Raw genomic sequence first — 17490 nt, 5'->3', positions numbered from 1 at the left:
TTCTTTCTTTCTGTCCTTCTTATTTGTCTCATAGCCTTTCATGCTGGGATTTGTAGTTCAACAATGCTTTCTGCTGCAGATGAATTCACAACCATGAATTATATGCGTCCTTGGGATGACAATCTTATGTTAGCGACACACAACATTAGTCAGCCAGGACCAAAAGGTTAATACATGTCCTTACTCATGTAATGGCCTAGGAAACGTGTGCAATGTATGTGCTGTGTGATGTCTACCTAGTTAAAGGTCCTTGCCAAAGAGCGAGATTAATATAAATACACCCCAGCAGCAGAAGTCTCAGAAGCGGGCATGCACCAATGCGTTGTGAAATCTAATAAAAACATGTTGGAGGTAGAATATATCCTATTTTACAAGTGATTACCACACTTGGGAAGCAGAATATACCGGCATGCATCATCCATCACCCCCTGACACTGCTGCATGCTGCAAAACGTACTTAAGATGTTTGCTGTATATAACACCTTCTACATTCTGATGGAGGATGAGGAATTGCAATGCAGCGACACAGCAGGGGACATTTATTGATGGAATCAGTGCAAATGTATCTGTAAGGACCCGGCTAGTGGAAAACACTTCTTATGTGGTCAAATTACTATTCTAATTATTTTTCATAGTAATAATAATAATAAAAAATATATAATATAAATGTAGAACACAGAAAAATGCCATTACAGTCACAAATGAAAGAGAGAAAGATTATAATTAAGGGCATAACAACCAGGGTAGCAGGCATACCAGCGCTATGGGGCCCAGCAATTAGGGCACGGCCAGACGTGGCGGCGTTTTCCCGCTGCAAATGTTGGTGCAGATTCGGGGCAATCACGCAACGAATCTGCGCCAGCATTTGCATATTTGACAGGTAATTCAGACGTTGCAGATATCACAGCGGACTTGCCACAGATTTCAGTTTTTGCATTGCAAAGGCTGAAATCCGCAGTGAAATTCTGCTTCTTCTCCGCAACAGACAGTGCATGCCGTGGAGGGAAAATTCCGCACCGCAGCCCATGGTCCGCAGCGGAGTTTTCCGCAATGTCTATACTAACTTGCCTAAAAATGTATTGAAACAAATGTAAAAAACGGCCGCTGGAGAATTCCACTGCAATTCCGCCATGTCTGGACGTGTCTTTAAAGGCCCAAATTATACTCAGAGGTAAGGTGTAGTAAGTGATGAAAGTAGATGATAACAGGCAAGAATAGGAAAAGACATGTAGATGACTGGGAGATTAATAACGAAGAGAGGACAAGACACAGGGAACAGAGTGAAGATACAAATAATCAAAACGTGCCTACAAGAATATAACTACTATAATACTGTCCCTATATACAAGAATATAACAACTATAATACTGAACCTATATACAAGAATATAACTACTATAATACTGCTCCTATATACAAGAATATAACTACTATAATACTGCTCCTATATACAAGAATATAACTACTATAATACTGCCCCTATATACAAGAATATAACTACTATAATACTACCCCCTAAGTACAAGAATATAACTACTATAATACTGCCCCCTATATACAAGAATATAACTACTATAATACTGCCCCCTATATACAAGAATATAACTACTATAATACTGCTCCCTATATACAAGAATATAACTACTATAATACTGTCCCCTATATACAAGAATATAACTACTATAATACTACCCCCTAAGTACAAGAATATAACTACTATAATACTGTCTCTATATACAAGAATATAACTACTATAATACTACCCCCTAAGTACAAGAATATAACTACTATAATACTGCCCCCTATATACAAGAATATAACTACTATAATACTGCCCCCTATATACAAGAATATAACTACTATAATACTGCTCCCTATATACAAGAATATAACTACTATACTACTGCCCCTATATACAAGAATATAACTACTATAATACTGCCCTTATATAAAAGAATATAACTACTATAATACTGCCACCTATATACAAGAATATAACTACTATAATACTGCCCCCTATATACAAGAATATAACTACTATAATACTGCTCCTATATACAAGAATATAACTACTATAATACTGCCCCCTATGTACAAGAATATAACTACTATAATACTTCCCCCTATGTACAAGAATATAACTACTATAATACTGCCCCCTATATACAAGAATATAACTACTATAATACTGCCCAATATACAAGAATATAACTACTATAATACTGCTCCTATATACAAGAATATAACTACTATAATACTGCCTCTATATACAAGAATATAACTACTATAATACTGCCTCCTATATACAAGAATATAACTACTATAATACTGCCTCTATATACCATATAACTACTATAATACTGCCTCCTATATACAAGAATATAACTACTATAATACTGCCTCTATATACAAGAATATAACTACTATAATACTGCCCTCTATATACAAGAATATAACTACTATAATACTGCCTCTATGTAAAAGAATATAACTACTATAATACTGCCCCCTATGTACAATAATATAACTTCTATAATACTGCTCCTATATACAAGAATATAACTACTATAATACTGCCCCCTATATACAAGAATATAACTACTATAATACTGCCTCCTATATACAAGAATATAACTACTATAATACTGCCCCCTATATACAAGAATATAACTACTATAATACTGCCCCCTATATACAAGAATATAACTACTATAATACTGCTCCTATGTACAAGAATATAACTACTATAATACTGCCCTCTATATACAAGAATATAACTACTATAATACTGCCTCTATGTAAAAGAATATAACTACTATAATACTGCCCCCTATGTACAATAATATAACTTCTATAATACTGCTCCTATATACAAGAATATAACTACTATAATACTGCCCCCTATATACAAGAATATAACTACTATAATACTGCTCCTATATACAAGAATATAACTACTATAATACTGCCCCTATATGCAAGAATATAACTACTATAATACTGCTCCTATATACAAGAATATAACTACTATAATACTGCTCCTATGTACAAGAATATAAATACTATAATACTGCCCCCTATATACAAGAATATAACTACTATAATACTGCTCCTATATACAAGAATATAACTACTATAATACTGCTCCTATGTACAAGAATATAACTACTATAATACTGCCCCCTATATACAAGAATATAACTACTATAATACTGCTCCTATATACAAGAATATAACTACTATAATACTGCTCCTATGTACAAGAATATAACTACTATAAGGGCGGGTTCACACATGGCGGAATTTCACTTAAATTCCGCTGCGGACACTCCGCAGCGTTAATCCGCAGCGGAGCCGTTTCTCCATTGACTTTCACTTTAATTTAGCAGTGTTCGTTTACACGATGCGTACAATTCCGCTGCGGAGCATAGGCTGCGGAGCGGAATTTGGTGTCCGCAGCATGCTCTGTCTGTTGCGGAGCAGTGGCGGACTGGTTGCGGACTCATGGCGGAATTTCTCCATTGACTTCAATGGAGAGTCAAAATTCCGCAATGAAGTCCGCAGATCTTATGTGTGCTGCGGAGCGTATTGTTTTTACTACCATGACATTTCTTCATTCTGGCTGGACCTATGTATTTCTAGGTCTACAGCCAGACTGAGGAAGTCAATGGGGCTCCCGTAATGACGGGAGCGTTGCTAGGAGACGTCTGTAAATAGTCACTGTCCAGGGTGCTGAAAGAGTTACGCGATCGGCAGTAACTGTTTCTGCACCCGGGACAGTGACTACCGATCTCAATATACATGTATCTGTAAAAAAAAAATATAAGTTCATACTTACCGAGAACTCCCTGCGTCTGTCTCCAGTCCGGCCTCCCAGGATGACGTTTCAGTGTAAGTGACGGCTGCAGCCAATCACAGGCCAAGCACAGGCTGCAGCGGTCACATGGACTGGTGCGTCATCCAGGGAGGTCGGGCCGGATGCCGAAAGAGGGACGCGTCACCAAGACAACGGGCGGTAAGTATGAATTTCTTTGACTTTCACTAGGGAAAGTGCTGTCCCTTCTCTCTATCCTGCACTGAATAGGGAGAAGAGAAGCACTTTTCCTGCAGTCCGCAGCGGCCAGTCCGCATCAATTTTCTGCACATTTTGTGCAGATCCGCTGCAGAATCTGCAACGCAGATTCTGTGCGGCATTGATGCGGACAGTTGCGGAGGAATTCCGCCATGTGTGGTCATGCCCTAATACTGCCCCCTATATACAAGAATATAACTACTATAATACTGCCCCTATATACAAGAATATAACTACTATAATACTGCCCCCTATATACAAGAATATAACTACTATAATACTGCTCCTATATACAAGAATATAACTACTATAATACTTCCCCTATATAAAGGAATATATCTACTATAATACTGCCCCTATATACAAGAATATAACTACTATAATACTGCCCCTATATACAAGAATAGAACTACTATAATTCTGCCACCTCTATACAAGAATATAATTACTATAATACTGCCCCCTATATACAAGAATATAACTACTATAATACTGCCCCCTATATACAAGAATATAACTACTATACTACTGCTCCCTACATACAAGAATATAACTACTATAATACTGCCCCTATGCACAAGAATATAACTACTATAATACTGCCCCCTATGTAAAAGAATATAACTACTATAATACTGCCCCCTATATACAAGAATATAACTACTATAATACTGCCCCCTATGTACAAGAATATAACTACTATTAGGGCATGACCACACGTGGCGGATTTCCTCCGCAACTGTCCGCATCAATGCCGCACAGAATCTGCGTTGCAGATTCTGCTGCGGATCTGCACAAAATGTGCAGAAAATTGATGCGGACTAGCTGCTGCGGACTGCGGGAAAAGTGCTTCCCTTCTTCCTATCAGTGCAGGATAGAGAGAAGGGACAGCACTTTCCCTAGTGAAAGTAAACGAATTTCATACTTACCGGCCGTTGTCTTGGTGACGCGTCCCTCTTTCGGCATCCAGCCCGACCTCCCTGGATGACGCGCCAGTCCATGTGACCGCTGCAGCCTGTGCTTGGCCTGTGATTGGCTGCAGCCGTCACTTAGACTGAAACGTCATCCTGGGAGGCCGGACTGGAGACAGAAGCAGGGAGTTCTCGGTAAGTATGAACTTCTATTTTTTTGACAGGTTGCTCTATATTGTGATCGGTAGTCACTGTCCCGGGTGCAGAAACAGTTACTGCCGATCGCTTAACTCTTTCAGCACCCTGGACAGTGACTATTTACAGACGTCTCCTAGCAACGCTCCCGTAATTACGGGAGCCCCATTGACTTCCTCAGTCTGGCTGTAGACCTAGAAATACATAGGTCCAGCCAGAATGAAGAAATGTCAAGTTAAAAAAGCAAGACGCATCCGCAGCACACATAACATGTGCATGACAGCTGCGGACTTCATTGCGGAAATTAGAATCTCCATTGAAGTCAATGGAGAAATTCCGCCATGAGTCCGCCACTGCTCCGCAACAGACAGAGCATGCTGCGGACACCAAATTCCGCTCCGCAGCCTATGCTCCGCAGCGGAATTTTACGCATCGTCTAAACGAACACTGCTAAATTAAAGTGAAAGTCAATGGACAAACGGCTCCGCTGCGGATTAACGCTGCGGAGTGTCCGCAGCGGAATTTAAGTGAAATTCCGCCACGTGTGAACCCAGCCTAATACTGCCCCCTATATACAAGACTATAACTACTATAATACTGCTCCTATATACAAGAATATAACTACTATAATACTGCCCCCTATATACAAGAACATAAATACTATAAGGGCATGACCAGACGTGGCGGAATTGCTCTGGAATTCCGCTGCAGACAGTCCGCTGCGGAAATCTGCAGCGCGCACGTTTCTCCATTGCTTTCCACAGCTTTTTAGTGAGGTTCGTTTACACGTTGCGGACCATAGGCTGCGGTGCGGAATTTGGTGTCTGCAGCATACACTGACTGTTGCGGACGTGTAGCGGACTTGTTGCGGACTCATTGCGGAATTTCTCTATTGACTTCAATGGAGAGTCAAAATTCTGCAATGAAGTCCGCAGATGTTATGTGTGCTGCGTAGCGTATTTGTTTTACGAACATTACATTTCTTCATTCTGGCTGGACCTGTGTATTTCTAGGTCTACAGCCACTGAGGCCCCATGCACACTAACGTAAAAACGCCCGTAATTATGGGCCGTTATTACGGCACAGGCAGGCCCATAGAAGTCAATGGGGCTCCCGTAATCACGGGTGACTACGTGTGTGCACCCGTAATTACAGGAGCGTTGCTAGGCGACGTCAGTAAGGGTATGTGCACACACACTAATTACGTCCGTAATTGACGGACGTATTTCGGCCGCAAGTACCGGACCGAACACAGTGCAGGGAGCCGGGCTCCTAGCATCATACTTATGTACGATGCTAGGAGTCCCTGCCTCGCTGCAGGACCACTGTCACGTACTGAAAACATGATAACAGTACTGGACAGTTGTCCTGCAGCGAGGCAGAGACTCCTAGCATCGTACATAAGTATGATGCTAGGAGCCCGGCTCCCTGCATTGTGTTCGGTCCGGGACTTGCGGCCGAAATACGTCCGTCAATTACGGACGTAATTAGTGTGTGTGCACATACCCTAAATAGTCACTGTCCAGGGTGCTGAAAGAGTTAAGCGATCGGCAGTAACTGTTTCAGCACCCTGGACAGTGACTTCCGATCACAAGATACAGCAACCTGTAAAAAAAATAGAAGTTCATACTTATCGAGAACTCCCTGCTTCTTCCTCCAGTCCGGCCTCCCGGGATGACGTTTCAGTCCAAGTGACGGCTGCAGCCAATCACAGGCCAATCACAGGCTGCAGCCAATCACAGGCCAATCACAGGCTGCAGCCAATCACAGGCCAATCACAGGCTGCAGCCAATCACAGGCCAATCACAGGCTGCAGCGGTCACATGGACTGCCGTGTCATCCAGGGAGGTCGGGCTGGATGTCAAGAGAGGGACGCGTCACCAAGACAACGGCCGGTAAGTATGAAATTCTTTTACTTTCACTAGGGAAAGGGCTGTCCCTTCTCTTTATCCTGCACTGATAGAGAGAAGGGAAGCCCTCTTCACCTCAATACTCAACGGCCAGTCCGCATCAATTTAATGCCCATTTTAGGCAAAGTCGCAACAGAATCTGCAACGCAAATTATGTGCGCCATTGATGCGGACAGTTGCGGAAGAAAAACGCCACGTGTGGACATGCCCTTATACTGCCCCCTATATACACGAAAATAATTATTATAATACTGCAAGTATTTAATTCCCTTGCAGCACCACCACAGGGGTAATGAAGCATTATACAGTTAATATTGAAATCAATGAGCTGTCTGTGTAATGTACGGATGTGTCGGGTACTCTGGAGCGAGAAAAGCTCTTTGTATCTGCTCGTCCCTCTGGCTAATAGAAAGGGGTCCTGAACTGGGGTTTGTCCACTATTAACTTAGAATTCCCAAATAGGGTGTTTGAAATGGGGTAAAGCCAGTTATGGCACGTTGAGGTGTGGCGGAATTGCAGTGGAATTCTCCAGCGGCCGTTTCTTACATTTGTTTCTATACATTTTTAGGCAAGTTAGTTCAGACGTTGCGGAAATCTCCGCTGTGGACCATAGACTGCGGGGCGGATTTTTCCCTCCGCAGCATGCACTGTCTGTTGCAGAGAAGAAGTGGAATTTCACTGCCGATTTCAGCCATTGCAATGCAAAAACTGAAATCTGTGGCAAGTCCGCTGTGATATCTGCAACGTCTGAATTACCTGTCAAATATGCAAATGTTGGTGCAGATTCGTTGCGTAATTGCCCCAAATCTGCACCAACATTTGCAGCGGAAAAACTCTGCCACGTCTGAACATGGCCTTAACTGGAGACTCTGTGAGTTTTCTATTAACAATTTTTTTCTCCCTTTGATAATTTACATGCTGTAAAGTGAAGTTCACGTTTAGGAAATTCCTTTATATGTTATTATTACAGCTAGAAAGATCAGATAATAACCCTACAGGGCAGCAAGGTAATCAAATTCTCCTCCTGTGTCCTGCAGGCGCCATCATCTAACTATAGGACTGCTCACCATGTATATAGGACTGCTCACCATGTATGTAGGACTGCTCACCATGTATATAGGACTTCTCACCATGTATATAGGACTGCTCACCATGTATATAGGACTGCTCACCATGTATATAGGACTGCTCACCATGTACATAGGACTGTTCACCATGTATATAGGACTGCTCACCATGTATATAGGACTGCTGCTCACCATGTGTATCACAACAGGCGCTCTGACCATCCAGTGACAGAATACATATAATAAATGGGATCCATAGTCACAATGTTTCGACTTACTGGATGAGCAGTTCACATTTGTTGAAGGTTTCGTGCACACGGCCATATAATAGACCCATGTTGTCCTTAAAAGTGTTGTCTTGTGAATACAATCCCTTTTTTAAATGGTTGTCCGGGATTAGAAAAACATGGCTGCTTTTTAGCACCCCACCTGAATGTGGATTGTGTCTGGTATTGCAGATCAGCTCCATTGAAGTCAATAGGACTGAGCTGCAATACCACATAGAACCTGTGGTCAGATGTGGCACTGTTTTGAAAAGAAAGCAGCCATGTTTTTCTAATTTTGAACCAAGAAGCTGCAGTTTCGGCAATCTGCTCTGATCCCCAGGATAGGGGGTGTTATACATTTCCCCTGCAGCGGCCACTATAGGTTAAATGTAGCTTTACCTGTAGTGGCCGTCATCCAAATAAATGGCAAACCACGTAATGCATGGAAGTACTGGATCCTCCTCTATAACATCCATTTGCCCAAATTTATGAGGCAACCTCTAGGGCCCCCATTAAAGTCTATGGGCCCATACATTACCTCCATGTGCCTCCGATTTCATAGAAGTTTTTTTTCTCATGTATTCCTATGGAAAAAAAAAAGTTGTATGTTTCACCACTTGCTATTTTACAGGTATTCTTCCGTAGGGGAGATTGGTGGTAAAAATACAGTGTCGTAAGAAGGTGCCTTATAGCGGGTTGTATGGGCCTTCATATCGCTGTGTGCACGGATTTGCTGTGGGCATGAGGCAGATCATATTGGAGTAAGTGCTGCCCTCTCTCATCCCCAATAAACCAGCTCCCCAGACAACAACAATAACTTGGAAAATCTGATGCAGTGGCAACAATCGTGCAGGAGATACAACCTCTGTCCCCGCTAGTCTCACTGTTCCTGTAATAAAGTTGTTCCCAGCACCTGATAAACTTCCAGGATCCCTTTACTGCTGCTTCGGGATTTCTTTCTTGCAGAAAACATGAAGGCAGCGCCAGTATTGTATAACCAGGGCACTCACCTCAAAATATCAACAGAAAAATATGATGAAAAGATTCTGTTAAAAGAAAATGTATTATTTTCATTGTATTGCTTTTCATATATTTTTACTTCTATTTCCTTTACATGATTATGGGGCAGCAGCTGACTCAACTGTTCAGCTGCAGAGATCTGCTTTACAGCAGGTACCTGGACATAAGAAAGCAAAGTCAGAAAGTGACTCACTGACTTTTATAAGAGAATGTAGTGTGCATGCTCTATGACATGTGCAGTGGGAGAATGTAGTGACCATGCTCTGACATGTGCAGTAGGGAGAATGAAGTGTGCATGCTCTATGACATGTGCAGTGAGAGAATGTAGTGAGCATGCTCTGTGACATATGCAGTTGGAGAATGTAGTGAGCATGCTCTGTGAAGTGTAGTGGGAGAATGTAGTGAGCATGCTCTGTGACATGTGCAGTAGGGAGAATGTAGTGTGCCTGCTCTATGACATGTGCAGTGGGAGAATGAAGTGTGCATGCTCTATGACATGTGCAGTGAGAGAATGTAGTGAGCATGCTCTGTGACATATGCAGTTGGAGAATGTAGTGAGCATGCTCTGTTAAGTGTAGTGGGAGAATGTAGTGAGCATGCTCTGTGACATGTGCAGTAGGGAGAATGTAGTGTGCCTGCTCTATGACATGTGCAGTGGGAGAATGAAGTGTGCATGCTCTATGACATGTGCAGTGAGAGAATGTAGTGAGCATGCTCTGTGACATATGCAGTTGGAGAATGTAGTGAGCATGCTCTGTGAAGTGTAGTGGGAGAATGTAGTGAGCATGCTCTGTGACATGTGCAGCGGGAGAATGTAGTGTGCATGCACTATGACATCTGCATTTGGAGACTGTAGCGAGCATGCTCTGTGACATGTGCAGTTGGAGAATGTAGTAAGCATGCTCTGTGACATGTGCAGTTGGAGAATGTAGCAAGCATGCTCTCTGACATGTGCAGTTGGAGAATGTAGTAAGCATGCTTTGTGACATGTGCAGTGGGGGAATGTAGTGTGCATGCTCTATGACCTGTGCAGTGGGAGAATGTAGTGAGCGTGCTCTATGACATGTGCAGTGGGAGAATGTAGTGGGCATGCTCTGTGACATGTGCAGTGGGAGAATGTAGTGAGCGTGCTCTGTGACATGTGCAGTTGGAGAATGTGGTGAGAATGCTATGTGACATGTGAAGTGGGAGAATGTAGTGAGCGTGCTCTGTGACATGTGAAGTAGTCACTGTGCAGGGAGGGGAGGAGATGAGCTGTCCCCATCACCTACTGTCAATGATGTGACCCTGTGTTATCTGCCTCAAGCTGTATAATAGAGGTTTTACCTTTCATTATAATTATCCTTTCAGATTATAATGATATGACTGCTGCTCCTGCCCTCAGTGTACACAGCACAAGTTGAATAGTGATAGGAAGTATCGGAATATTGTGAAGGCTCAGACTCCAGTGTGAAATTGGTAAACTCTGCAGAATATAATTTTTTTTCTTTCTGTACCCCTCCTGCTGTATACTGCACCACCTCCCCATATTACACAGACTTGTTTTAGATTCCTCCAACTCAGACAACAGAAATCATAGGAAGACTGCAACATGCTACATAAAAGTATAAGGGTTTGTTCACACAGGCTATTTTCGGCCATTTTCCGAAAACTGCTGAAACGACGGGGCGTTTTTTTACGCCTTGTTTTCCAAAAAGGGCACATAAAAAGACACCTGCGAAAAAGAAGGGAATGTCACTTCTTGAGCCATTTTTGGAGCCGTTTTTCATTGACTCCATAGAAAAACAGCCCCAAAAAGTCCGTAAAAAACACAGCAAAAAAAGCGAGTTGCTAAAAAAAATGACTGAAAATCAGGAGCTGTTTTCCTTTGAAAACAGCTTCGTATTTTCAGACGTCTTTTAGTAAGCGTGTGAACATACCCTAAAAGAAGAGGAAGAAGAGAACGTTTGGGGGGGGGGGGTGCAGGAACAAGACAAATTATAAGTAATGCGCAAACTGAGTATTGAAAAGAAGGCTCGAGGGGCACATTGTATGAGGAATTAGGACAGGTTTTAAAGGGGTTCTCCACTTTGGACAATCTCTTTTTGTTATGAGGGTTTCTAAAAATAAGCTGTTTATAGGTTATCACATTGCTGGGACCCTTTGCGATCATTTGTTAACTATGGGGGGACCGAACAGCAAATGTTCAATCTCCCTACAGTGCCAATGGGCTGCCTGTGTAATGCACAAATGTGCCAGGTCCTCCAGAGTGATGGAAACTCTTTGTAGCTGCTGTCTACTCCAGCTAATTTATGGTGGTCTCAAGTGAGAGATTCCCTTTATTAGGTTCAAATGCATTTGTAGAGTATTTTATAATGGGTTTTCTAAACCAGACAACCCCTTTAAATACCCTACATACAGCGCAGGAGAGAGGAGGCACTATGCAACCGCAATCCCCCAAACAATACAAGCAAGGGACAGCTCAACAATACAGCGTGGCCCTTTTACTGGGATATATTTGTACCCAATCAGATGAAATCCCTACAACCCTATGGATCACACGATCAACAGTGTTATCGTCAAAGTCTTAATAGTCCATGTAATCAAATGGTTAACCACTTTTATTTTTTATTTTTTGATTAAAGAATTTGAATCATTGTATAATGGAAAGTTCCAAAATTTTCTAATATAATTTGTGTTTCAATTCCTTTCAATATTCAAGATCTCTGCTTGCTGTCAGTTAAATAAATTTGTATTTACATCGAGAAGCTCAAAACCGATTCTGAGCTAGTCTTGCTCACACAACCAGGAGGTGGATATAATGTTATCAAACTTAGATAATTCTCTGTAAACATAACAACCTGGACTCCAGACTGATACATTTTACCTGCACTAATACATTGTAGCAAACTATCAGGACAGGAGAGAGCTTTGTGCTGCTGATGTTGATTTATTTAGCTCACAGGGGATTGTCTAGACTGGATACAATTGTAACAAACAATTAGGTCTCATTTTAAACCGGAATGTTTTCATTCACTGACTGCAAGCAGAAATTGAAACACACATTATATTAGAAAGTTGCAGAACTTTTCATTACAGAATAATTAAGATTTATGAAGGATACGACTAGGCATTTTTTTTTTAATGTCTAATTTAAAGGGACAAGAGGAGCTGCCCACCATGGAGCATAGCTATACTGAGCGCAGCACCATCCTCATTCATCGTGTTGACGCTTGATCCAGGCCTCTGTATGATCCTGTACAACTACTCCTGGAAGATCACTGGTTGCCTATCTTCAATCTAGAATGAGCTCAGCTTACCAAAATTATCCAATTTATTTGGCAAACCCCTAAGCATCAGTATCCATCAACCCTTATACAGACTTGTTTTTTCTTAGCCTTTTATCACTTCAGCTTTTCTATAAAGTCATACTGACATTTCACATCTAAAACCTAAGTTGTTACACCGTTCACCAATCCTTGAGAGGTGTTGCATTGATTTATAGCTAATTTAAAAATTACTTTATTCATAGTCTCTAATGAAACAGCGCCCCTAGTGGTGAAAAAGTCAAAAATCAAACAGTACTTAGATGATGTTTCACGTGTGCCATTTTTTTATCAAATCAAGAACCCAGTATAATAAGCCGGTAAGACGGAGCTTGAAGTAGAATTTTTTTTTTTTTTAAATATAAGAATAACCCTACTGAAAAGTCCCCTTTAAAAGAAAGTCAAGCCAATAATTCCAGATTGAAGTTAAAGGGGGTTGAAGGAAATTGGAAAGAAGGGTTATTTTTATAAATTTTTCCAGTAACGCTAACACTTTTTGTCCATAGGCTGGTATTGCAATATTCCCTTCAATGAAGCTGCAATACCAGACATGGCCATGGACAAGAGTGGCGCTGTTTCTGGGGGAAGAGAAAAAGAAGGCCCTTTTTTCCAATTTCATACAACCGCCCTAAAACATCATACTCAATTTTGTCTGACAGACATAAACAACACATTCAGACATATGGAATAGTGATCTTATAACATAAATTTTGTTATATTAACGAAACGTATCAAAGGAGTTGTCAATTTTGGACAATCCCTCTTGCTAGACAGGTCCCTGGATAATGAGATGATCACAAGGTGTCCCGCTGCTTAGACCCCTAGGAATCAGCTATAATATGTGGAAGCACGTGTTCAATTTCTCTGCAGCGCCACCACAGGAAAAATGAAGCATTGAAATCAATGTAGTGTCTGTGCAATGCATGGGCATGCCTGGTCCTCCAAAGTGGGAGATGCTCTTGGTGGCTGATCGCCTCTTTTGCTAATTGATGAGAGTCATGAACAGGTCGGATAATCCCGAATCCCCGTCCCCCTTGATTAATTCAGAGTTATTCAACTTATTATTACTACTATCATCATCATCATCATCATTATTATTACTACTACTACCATCATCATCATCATCATCATCATCATCATCATCAATCATCATCATCATCATCATCAATCATGCATTATACACATAATCTGCTGCCATAACCTTTGGGCTTGTGAAACTCACCATTACATTTCAGTTCTGCGCTAGAAACGAGTGCCGGATTACTAGACTTCTGGTTTATTGGATGGTAGATAAAAGGAATTTGGTGGGACCTACAATATATTTTTCAGATTATAAAAATGCCAGATTATTAGATGGCAGATTATAGTGGCCGGGTTAGTGCCGCTCCGTGTGGCCTTACTCTTGCAATATAGTAATTGAGATCAGGGCAGGACCAGTCTCACCAAAAAGTTATTTTGGTGCCCAAGGTAGGGATTTTGAAATGCGCCCACCACAATGTTTACAGCTTGTATTATAATGTAGAGGAGCATTTACAGATCTGTTGGCTGCTGAGCTCGCATCTCCTGGTAGCCCCTGCTTGTTCAGTGTCTATGGAGAGCAGCCGGAGAGTCATAGGTTGGAAACCATTGCCCTAATGGACAACTTTTTACATCAAATCTTTGGAAATCTGGCAGTGTCATTCATTATACTGGAGGAGAGGTGGTGGCATGTACTTATATTCATGGACACCACTTCCACTGGCAGTGCCAAGGAGGCAAAGATGGCATCAGACAGTTTTTTTTTTGTTTTTTTTTATGTCACAGCCCTTGAGTCCATGAGGAACAAACTTTTTGAAATGGCACACATGTAGAAGAACAGCTGTGATTGTGTGCCAGGGTGTGCGCCAAGGCTTAGAGCACCAGTCTTATGGATGTCCCATGCGCCTAGATTGACACATGTTCTCCAATATGGTGGTCACAATGGCATGAAAGCAATGCTTCACCTTACACATGAAGAAGTTGCAAAAATAACAATTCCTTAAAGGGACACCCAAAGTGAAAGCCCAACAGGGATGATGGGAATTCAAACATCTTTTGGTAATCACAGAGGGGGGGGGGGGGATGCTGCTGGGAATAGGATTTTTTTTAAGATTCCCTGCTTAGTAATTGCAACCACCCAACCTGTGAAGGTAGCAATGGATAATACCTCTATATTATGCAATTGTTAGTTATGCAATTCCCAAGTGTATAAGTATAAGAGCGACAATGTATCCAATCTGAGAGTGCTATTTCATAGATAGATAGATAGATAGATAGATAGATAGATAGATAGATAGATAGATAGATAGATAGATAGATAGATAGATAGATAGATAGATAGATAGATAGATAGATAGATAGATAGATAGATAGATAGATAGATAGATCAGAACAATTCTTCTTCAGAGAAAACAAATGGTTTTCCTTTTTTTCCCTGCTGATCTCTGTCAAGCAAGGTCAACTTCTATTAACCAATGAATCTCACAATAGGCTGCATTTCTTATTAGGGGCAAATCATAGCTGTGGAGGAGTACAAGTCAACGACAGCACTTCTGCATCCTTGTCACCTAGAGGATCTGTAGACTGTACTCCTGCTGCCTGTCACTGAGTATACAGTAGTAGAACAACCACCCCCAGCATGCTCGGCTAGCTAGAGGCTTGTAGTTTCCCAACAGCTGAAAAGCTAAAGAGCACACAAGTCAGATGAGCATATAGCAATTGTGGCCATCACTTACCTCTAAGAAGACCGTGCACACTGGAGACCCGCTTCATGCAATGAACACTGGAGCATCTTGGACACTGCAGGATAAATGGAAGAAGCTGGAGCCAGAGCATTGAGGAAAGTGCCCAGATCTTGTCATTGAGCATTCAGATTGTTCACAGCTGCATGGGATGGAGGGGGTTAATGGCAGCTGATCCCCCTAGGTTTGCAGGATCCATTGCTGGAGAGAAGTATAATCCACTTTTAGGTGGGAATGGCTGGAAGGAGAGGGATGCAGTGGTCCCGGGTACATCACACACAGCACAGGCTCAGCAAAACACTGCTCCTCAGCCCCAACATCACCAATGCTACCAGCAGCAAGACCCACCTCCTGGCTGTGATGCCATCTGTCTCCGCACAAGTCTCAGGGATGCATGCCGTACATGTATGTGCACAACTACTACCTGCTGTACAGCATGTGCCCACCTGGCTGCCTGCAACATCATAGGGTAGGGGCACTGTCAAGATAGCCTCTTCAATACTGACCCCCAACATATATATATAGGAATGTAGTGACTTCCATCCAATACTCAGTGTTTTCTGCTATTATTTACAGACAATAATGTTCTTTAACAATGAGAGAGGGAAATAGTCTATTCTTTTTCGCTCGATCGATCTATCTATCTATCTATCTATCTATCTATCTATCTATCTATCTCATATCTATCTATCTATCTATCTATCTATCTATCTCATATCTATCTATCTATCTATCTATCTATCTCATATCTATCTATCTATCTATCTATCTATCTGTCATCTATCTATCTCATATCTATCTCATATCTATCTGTCTGTCTGTCTGTCTGTCCTATCTATCTATCATATCCAGTGGCGGATTAAGTAGACCATAGGCCCTGGGCTGTTACCAAACCTTGGGCCCCCGCCTTCCGCCCTGCCGCACCGTAACTATTTTTAACACTACCTTTTGTGCAAGCATTAACAAATGGGTGCTACAACCCCCCTTGTCACAGGGTTGTGTCCCTACATACTGACAGTATCACACTGTGCTGGGACACGTCCTCCTGACAAGGGCAATTGTCTATCAGTCCTGGACTGCAGAAAGACTTTTTGTGAAATACAAGGATGTCCTATAATAAACATGTCAGGAGAGGTGACAAATTCTCTATAAATCTAGTGACTCACAGGTGACTATTTCTCAGATTCTAGTATTTTTTTTTCTATTTTCTTCTCCATCCGGTCCAGAGCTCATGACGACTTCTCCCGGCCATGACCCATTTCTGCAGAATTTGCCACTCAGATGTCTTCGGCTCCTCACTTTTCCAACATTTCCACACCTATAATTGAAAATAAAATTATCATAGTGCCACATACTGTACCCCTAAATATAATAGCACCAAACACTGCGCCCCTGAATATAATAATACCATACACTGTAAACCACCACAAACACACAGCCCCCTGTACATAGTGCCACACACAGCCCCCTGTACATAGTGCCACACATAGCCCCTGTAGATATTACACACCCCCATAGATAGCGCCACACACAGCCCCCTGTAGATTTCACACATCTCCCCTATAGCTAGCACCACACACATCCCCCGTAGAGAGCGTTACACACAGCCCTCTATAGATAGTGCCATACAGCCCCCCTGTAGAGAGTGCCACACAGCTCTCCCCCTCTTGTAAATAGCGCCACAGAGCCCCCCTGTAAAGAGCGCCACAAACATACCGCTGTGGATAGCGCCACACAGCCCCCCCCCCCTTGTATATAGTGCACACAGTGCTCCCCTTTGTATATAGTGCACACAGCTCTCCCCCTTTGTATATAGTGCACACAGCGCTCCCCTTTGTATATATTGCACACAGCGCTCCCCTTTGTATATAGTGCACACAGTGATCCCCTTTGTAAATAGTGCACACAGCGCTCCCCTTTGTATATAGTGCACAAAGTGCTCCCCTTTGTATATAGTGCACACAGCGCTCCCCCTTTGTATATAGC

At 42.0% G+C, this 17490-nt stretch overlaps 1 protein-coding gene across 1 annotated transcript in view; it reads right to left on the bottom strand.

The window, feature by feature from the left end:
• Window positions 1-15872, bottom strand: part of THSD7B (thrombospondin type 1 domain containing 7B) — a 406197-nt gene extending 390325 nt beyond the window's left edge. The window contains exon 1 of the mRNA XM_075829232.1: window positions 15499-15872. The gene's annotated coding sequence lies outside the window, so the exon portion shown is untranslated. The remainder of the gene's footprint in view (window positions 1-15498) is intronic.
• Between the last annotated feature and the right edge of the window lie 1618 nt (window positions 15873-17490).

This window comes from Rhinoderma darwinii, chromosome 6 (genome assembly GCF_050947455.1).
Source record: "Rhinoderma darwinii isolate aRhiDar2 chromosome 6, aRhiDar2.hap1, whole genome shotgun sequence".
In the NCBI taxonomy this organism is placed as follows: Eukaryota; Metazoa; Chordata; class Amphibia; order Anura; family Rhinodermatidae; genus Rhinoderma; species Rhinoderma darwinii.
Note: the sequence above shows the minus strand (reverse complement) of the source record. Positions and strands in the feature narration are given on the sequence as shown.